Source organism: Mirounga leonina, unplaced genomic scaffold (assembly GCF_011800145.1).
Source record: "Mirounga leonina isolate KUSES-001 unplaced genomic scaffold, KU_Mleo_1.0 Mir_129, whole genome shotgun sequence".
Taxonomy (NCBI): Eukaryota; Metazoa; Chordata; class Mammalia; order Carnivora; family Phocidae; genus Mirounga; species Mirounga leonina.
The window spans coordinates 75,740,076-75,748,357 of record NW_023270323.1 but is presented as its reverse complement, the minus strand read 5'-3'; positions in this window follow the sequence as shown (position 1 = coordinate 75,748,357).

The following is an 8,282-nucleotide window of genomic DNA, read 5'->3' as shown; positions in this document are numbered from 1 at the left end:
TAGTGGAGGCTGGCACAGAGACGCCCTCTGCCTGGCGTGTATCAAGATTCCTGATTTCCAGAGGGAGAGCAGGTGGTCTGCGTGAACCGTATTGGTTGTGCGAACAGTTTTGGCACAGTGAGCCACTCTTACCAGTCCTGGGAATGGTGCCGACCTTCCTGAAATCCAAGTTCCCCGACATCAGCCTGAGCACAAACCTTTCAGAGCAGAGCTGTCCCCGGCCGGCTATGTTAACTCTTCCCTGCACAAAGGGGAACTGACTCCACCAGATATCAAAACTTATTATAACACTATGAATGAAAACAGTGGGGCGTTGACCCAGGAACAGGAACTATGTTAACAAAGAGAATAGAGACAAGGCCAGAAATAGATACCTCCACCCCCATATACAAGAACAAACCTAGCAATACAAGTCATTGGATAAAGAAGGTATCACTCAAGAAGTGATTTTGTTACAATCAGGCAGCCATGCAAAAATAAATTAAATTAAATCTCTTGCACATGATGTGATGAGCACTGGGTGTTATATGCAACTGATAAATCATTGAACACTACATCTGAAACTAATTATGTACTTATGTTGGCTAATTGAATTTAAATTTTTAAAAAAGGAAAAAAATTAAATCTCTTTCTCATTCCATTCATGAAAATATATTCCTCCTCAATAGAAGCCTGCATTGTGAAAAATAAAAGAAATATTTTAAAAATTTTATTGTTATGTTAATCACCACATGTTACATCATTAGTTTTTGATGTAGTGTTCCATGATTCATTGTTTGTGTATAACGCCCAGTGCTCCATGCAGTACGTGTTCTCTTTAATACCCATCACCAGGCTAACCCATCCCCCCACCCCCTCCCTTTTAGAACCCTCAGTTTGTTTTTCAGAGTCCATTGTCTCTCATGGCTCGTCTCCCCCTCCAATTCCCCCCTTCATTCTTCCCCTCCTGCTATCTTCTTCTAAAAGAAATATTTTTAAAGAAAGTATCATAAATTTACTGTAGGTGAGGATATCTTTTTTTTCAAGTAGGCTCTGTGCCCAACCCACAACCCTGGGATCAAGACCTGAGCTGAAATCAAGAGTCGGACGCTTAACTGACTGAGCCAACCAGGCTCCCCTAGTGTAGGTGAGGATATCTTAAAACACCAAGAAAGCCATAGGAGAAAAACTTCATAATTGGGTTTGGCAATGCTTTCTTGGCTGTGACACCTAACGTACAACAGGTAGCTGGACTTTGTTAGAATTAAAAACTTCTGTGCATCAAAGACACTAGGAACAGAATGAAAAGGACACCCAGGGGATGGGAGAAAATATTTGCAAGTCACATGTCTGATAAGGAAGTGATACCCAGAACATATAAAGGGCTCCTACAGCTCAACAACGACAACCAACAAAACCCAAGTAAAAATAGGCAAAGGATCTGAATAGACGTTTCTCCAAAGAAGACATACAAATGGCCAATAAGCCCACAAGAAGACGCTCAGCACCGCTCATCATCAGGGGAGTGCATAGCAGATCCGCAATGAGATAAGCCACTCCATACTTGTCAGGATGCCTGTTATCCAAACAAAACAGATAAACGGGACATGCGAAGTGTGGGCAAGAGCGCGGAGAAGTTAGAAACGCCGTGCCTTACCGGTGCCGACATGATTTTTTATTTCAAAATCGATTTTATTGCAGCCGAAACAGTGGAATTAACTGTACACAATAAACTATTATATATATATATATGCACATTTTAAGTTATAGGGAATAAAGTTTATTTTGGCAGATAGTGTTAAACAAAATTAAAGTTGCATACATTAGTAACATAACTCAACATCCTTAATTTGGTACAAGTGTGACACATTTTCCTGTTTTCCTGTGTTCTGCTAAATCACAGCTGCGGTGGAAAACTGCACAGCACTTGCTCAGAAGAATTAAAACTATGATCCAGGAATTCCACTTCTGGGTGTACACCCAAGAGAAGTAAAGGCGGGGACCTGAATAGATACTTGTACACCTGGATTTATAGCAACATTATTCACAATAACTAAAGAGGAGTGACTCGCCTGTCCCTCGACAGATGAGTGCATAAGCAAAATGTGAAGGGCAGACACAGATGCACATCCTGATCCATATACAGCTGTCACACGGCCCCGTGGACCCTGCTGAAGGGCTCCCTGTGTATTTTTGGTGCAAATCATGTTTGTTTCTGTTGTGTGTATTTGCAACATCTTCTCTAAACTGTGTGCATTTCCAGTTTTCTAACTATTGCCGAATGGCTCTCAAGTGGCCGCGTCAGCTACTCTCCCCATGTTGTGTGGAAGTTCCCGCCCGTCACATTGTTGGTACCATCAGACTCTAGTACTGTTTGCTTGTCCAGAAACAGTGATATGATACCATCTTTGTTTGTGCATTTTGACGAATCCTGGAGAGAAGTAGCATCTTCTTATATGTTTATAGGCCATTTGGATTTTCTGTTTCGAGAACTGCTCTCCCGTATATTTTGTCCATGGATTTTTGTATTACATTAATATATGGATATACATAGATAGAAATCTAATGGAAGATTTTTCAAGCTTAAAAAGGAAGGAGATTCTCACTCTTGTTACAACATGAAGGAACCTTGAGGACATTATGCTCTGCGACGAAAAACATGAGGCCAGGCACAAAAGGACAAATACTGTATGATTCCACTTATACAATGTGCCTAGGGAAGTCAAAATCATAGAGACAGGAAGTAGAACTGTGGGTTCCAGGGCTGGGAAGGGAGGGTGGAGTCTGTGTTCACAGGGGACAGGGCCGCCATGGGAGATGAGCAGGTCCTGGAGGGGAAGGGGGCTGAAGGCTGCTCAACAGAGGGAATGTGCTTAGTGTCGCACAACTGGAGACTCAAAATGGTAAATTTCACTTTGTGCAGACTTGGCCACAATAAAATACACACAAATCACAAACACATAAATAAAAACAACTACATAGAAATTTAATGCTTATATGACGAAAAGCACCATGAAAAGTTAGAAAACAAAACCCAGCCTGAGAGAAGATAATGCAACTTTCAGACCAGACAACAAGTGAAAATGTGTTTATACCAGTAAGAAAAAGATGGACAATGTAGTAGGAAATCTGTGGTCAAAATATACGGGAGAGCAATTCATGAAACAGAAAATCCAGATGGCCTATAAACATATAAGAAGATGCTACTTCTCTCCAGGATTCGTCAAAATGCACAAACAAAGATGGTATCATATCACTGTTTCTGGACAAGCAAAGAGTACTGGAGTCCGATGGTACCAACAATGTGACGGGCGGGAACTTCCACACAATGTGGGGAGAGTAGCTGATGCGGCCCCTTGAGAGCCTTTTGGCAATAGTTAGAAAACTGGAAATACACACAGTTTAGAGAAGATGGTTGCAGATACACACAACTGACACATATAGGATTCGCACCAAAAATACACAGGGAGCCCTTCAGCAGGGTCCACGGGGGCAGCTGATGGCTGGGTTGTAGCCAATCTCGGATCCCACAGGAAACCTAAAGCCACCAAAAAGAAAATCAAGAAGTCCCTCTGCCTCCAGCTGGATGATTCTTTAGGTGGGAGGAGATGGGACTATATGTTTACGTCTAGGTTCGACTATGCTTTAGTGATGGATTTTTAACAGCTTGTTGTGTTATTAAGTACGATTAAAAGAGAGCGAGAGAAAGAATACACAACCCAACAAGTGGACCACACAGAAGCCAGTAATGAGAGATTGTCATGAATCAGTGAATAGTTCTGTGCATGAGTAAAGAAAGGGGGGGAATGCTCATCCGCTGTGACCCCGCAGTTAGTCGTCGGTCCACATGCTAGAGAAACCTTTGCACGAGAAGACACAAATTAGGATAATTCACTGCCATGTCATTTAGAATGTCCAAGAATGGCAAGCAACACATGTCCCCCTCGACAGGAAAATGGAAAGATCAGGAGTAGCATATTTACACCACTGAACACTATAGAGCAGCTAAAATCAAACAGAATCTGTTTGGATCAACAAGGGTAGAGCTCAAGAACAAGGCTGAGCCGGAAAAGAACCACACCACACAACAGTACATACAGCATGAAACCATTTCCATAAAACCTGAAGCCCACAAAAGAACACTCACTATTACAAAGGAATTCATGCAGACACGTTAACAATGTAAAAACTTGGGTGGGAAAGTTCCCCTCACATCAGAAAACGGCTCTCTACTGGGCAGTGCAGGGTGAACGGGCCTGGAGAAGGGGTAGGATAGGAACCCAATTGTATCTGGAGTGTTTCATTTCTTTCAGAAATAAAATCTGCGCAAATAAGACAAGATGTTAACATTTAAAATTCCACTGTGTGCATGGGTGTTTGTTATCAGTACTTTCAGTATGTCTAAAAAAATTTCAATTAAGGGTGACAGACCTAAATGTGAGTTAGGAATCCATCAAAATCCTAGAGGAGAACACAAGCAGCAACCTCTGTGACCTCGGCTGCAGCAACTTCTTGCTGAACACGTCTCCAAAGGCAAGGGAAACAAAAGCAAAAATGAACTCTTGGGACTTCATCAAGACAAAAACTTTTGCACAGCAAAGGAAACAGTCAACAGAACTAAAAGGTAGCCTCCAGAATGGGAGAAGATATTTGCAAATGTCTTATCAGATAAAGGGCTAGTTAGTATCCAAAATCTATAAAGACCTTATCAAACTCAACACCCAAAAAGCAAATAATCCAGTCAAGAAATGGAAAGAAGATATGAATAGATAGTTCTCCAAAGAAGACCTACAAATGGCCAACATACACATGAAGAAATGCTCCACATCACTGGGCATCAGGGAAATACAAATCAAAACCACAATGAGATCCCACCTCACACCAGTCAGAATGGCTAAAATTAACGAGTCAGGAAACAACAGATGTTGGTGAAGATGCGGAGAAAGGGGAACCCTCCTACACTGTTGGTGGAAATGCAAGCTGGTGCAGCCACTCTGGAAAACAGTATGGAGGTTCCTCAAAAAGTTAAAACTAGAGTTATCCTATGACCCAGCAATTGCACTACTAGGTATCTATCCAAAGGATACAAACATAGTGATCAGAAGGGGTACCTGCACCCCAATGTTTATAGCAGCAATGTCCACAATAGCCAAACTATGGAAAAAGCCCAGATGTCCATTGACAGATGAATGGATAAAGAAGATGTGGTGTGTATATACAATGGAATATTACTCAGCCACCAAAAGGAATGAAATCTTGCCATTAGCAATGACATGGATGGAACTAGAGGGTATTATGCTGAGCAAAATAAGTCAGTCAGAGAAAGACAAATACCATATGATTTCACTCATATGTGGAATTTAAGAAACAAAACAGATGAACATGGGAGAAGGGAAGGAAAAATAAAATAAGATGAAAACAGAGAAGGAGGTAAACCATAAGAGACTCTTAGCTATAGGAAACAAATTGAGCATTGCTGGAGGGGAGGTAGTTGGGGAATTGTAATTAGGTGATGGGCATTAAGAAGGGCACTTGATGCAATGAGCACTGGATGTTCTATGCTACTGATGAATCACTGAATTCTACCCCTGAAACTAATAATACACTATATGTTAACTAACTTGAATTTAAATAAAATCTTAAAGAACAAAAAAAAAAAAAAAGGGAGGACTCATCCCCTCAGTGCTGCCCCTGCACCAGGGCCTACAGCCCGCACAGGTCATGGGCACCTTGGTCCTGGCAAGAAGCCCAGCGCCCACTGAAGAAAGCCAAGGAAGGACAGAATCTTGGGCCTTCTATTCATCTCAGGCTGCTGGAACAGATCCTCAGACCGGGGGCTTAAACAACAGGCATTTACTTCTCACAGCACTGGAGGCCAGACATCCCAGCTCAAGGGGCCGTCCTGTCGGGTTCTGATAGGGACTCTCCTCCCCCATGTATCCTGACAAGGGGGAGGGAGAAGCAAGCTCTCTGGTGCCTCTGGTATAAGGGCACTAACTCCATCGTGGGGGCCCCACCCTCATCACCTCCCAAAGGCACCGCCTCCTGATCCCATTGCACTGAGAATTAGGAGTCACCATATGAACTGGGGGGACTCCAACACCAGATCATAGCAGGCCTGTTGACTTCCCTTCTCTAAGAAGCCCTGCATCCTCCTCTGTAATTGGGGGACAATGTGTGTGGCCACCTTGCAGGATGGTAGGGAGGATGGGACCGGCTGAGTTCTGCGCTCCTGGCACATTGCAATAGCTCAGGAAATGCTGGTACCTTCTGCTTGTTAGCGTTATACTCTTGCCCAGACGCTTACCAACCATGAAGAGGAAGCGTGATAAATGCTTTCTTTACCCTTGACCAAACTCTGGGACTCCTGAAAAATAAGAAAATGATCAACAGGCATAAGCAGTGACTAATACTTGTCATGCCACAGATTTAAAAACTGAGGCTCAGAGAGTGACTTGCCAAAAGTCACGCAGCATAAGACTGAGAGCAATTGGAGTAAGTCTTCTGGGCCATCCCCTGCCCTGGCTCTGGGATGGATGCTGAATCTTATAGCTATGCAGATTTTTCTTCCAAACAAGCTCTGCTAAAAACCCCACCCAGGTCAGGTAACAAGCTCGTAGCCAAAGGCCCTGAGCTGAGATGTGCGTCCCTGACTCATGCAGAAGAGCCTCCCTGAGTCACTGAAGCTTGGCCCAAGGTTGAGACTGGGAGGGTGGCATTCCAAACTTTCCCTAGTCCGGAGGTGCCCAGAAGTGACAGCTCAGGTTACAACTGGATCCAGTGGTCCTGATGCCTCTGTCCTTGTGCATACTTTTGCATATGTTTAAACAGGCCAAACCTTATGCTAATTTTGAAGGAAAGGTAGTGGCCATGTCTGTGCTTTTCACATAAAGGCTTTCACAGCAGCCTTGTAAAGGGCGTATCATGAATCCCTGTTCTTCAGGCGCAAAGACTAGCTTCAGAGCGGGAAGGTCACCTGCCCACGTTCATGCAGCTAATGTGGGGCAGATCTGGCACTGAGGCTCAGTATCTCAGCCCCCAGGGCTGATGCTTCTTTGTCCACTCCTCTCCCAGTGTTGGTCCGAGTCCTCCAAGAAGCAGATGCCAAGACAGGGTTAACTATGCAAATCCGCGGGAAGGCGGATTGGTGTGCGTGCACGGATAGACAGGCCAGGAGGTCTCGGAAGAGTGCCGCAAGGCCACTGGGGGGGTCTTCAAGCCAAAGTCAGCTGTGGGGCAAGTTCAATGTCCCCCAGACATGCTGGTGAACTTCAGAACAGGAGCCGACACTGGCCCACAAATCTCCCTGCAGCTGGAGGTCTTCCAGCTGCATCCTCATGGTCACAGGGAGTCTGACCACCTTGAGAATTAGCTCAACATTTTGAAGAGCTATCCAGTGATACATCTCAGGGCCCTTAAGATGATCGTGCCCTTTCCCCCCAGAACCTCCCTTTCTAACAAATTGTCCTAAGGGAATAGGGCCAAGTCCAGGGAAGTCTTTATGAATGCCATTGTTGAGAGGAGCATCAGTTAGAAAAGTAAATACACAGGCAAACCTACACACACACACACACATATACGCACACATACACACAAACACACATATACCTGTACGTACATACACATATAACATACACACATAACATACATATACACCAAACGTACATATCCACACACTGCACACACATATACATATCATGAATTACACATATACATGCCTAAAATACGTACACTGATATAACATGCACACAAATACATAACACACATGTGCACACAACATGCATATGTAGAAATGCCTTCTCCGGTGAGATGATAAGATGATGATGGTCAACCTGCAAAGGGACATGGATGCCCCACCCGAAATGTTCAAATGTTGAGACTGACGATGTCACACGCACACTAAAAGGGTGTAACAGGATTTATTACTTATATAATTGATGTCTCTAGGGAGATCTGTTGCAAAGCGGCTTGAGAGGTCAAGGAAAGGAGCCTGGCTCCAGGTCTTTATTGTGGTTAGAGGTGGGACTGGGGGAGGGTCTGCACACACATGGGCAGGGACTTGAAGAGTTTGAGTCTCCCGTCACTGCCAAAGAAAAGAGCACCCAGGTTTTCTTCTTCTTCTTTTTTTTTTTTTTTTTAAGATTTATTTATTCATTTGAGAGAGCGAGAATGAGAGAGAGTACATGACAGGGGGGAGGGTCAGAGGGAGAAGCAGGCTCCTCGCAGAGCAGGAAGCCCGATGTGGGACTCGATCCCGGGACTCCAGGATCATGACCTGAGCCGAAGGCAGTCGCTCAACCAAC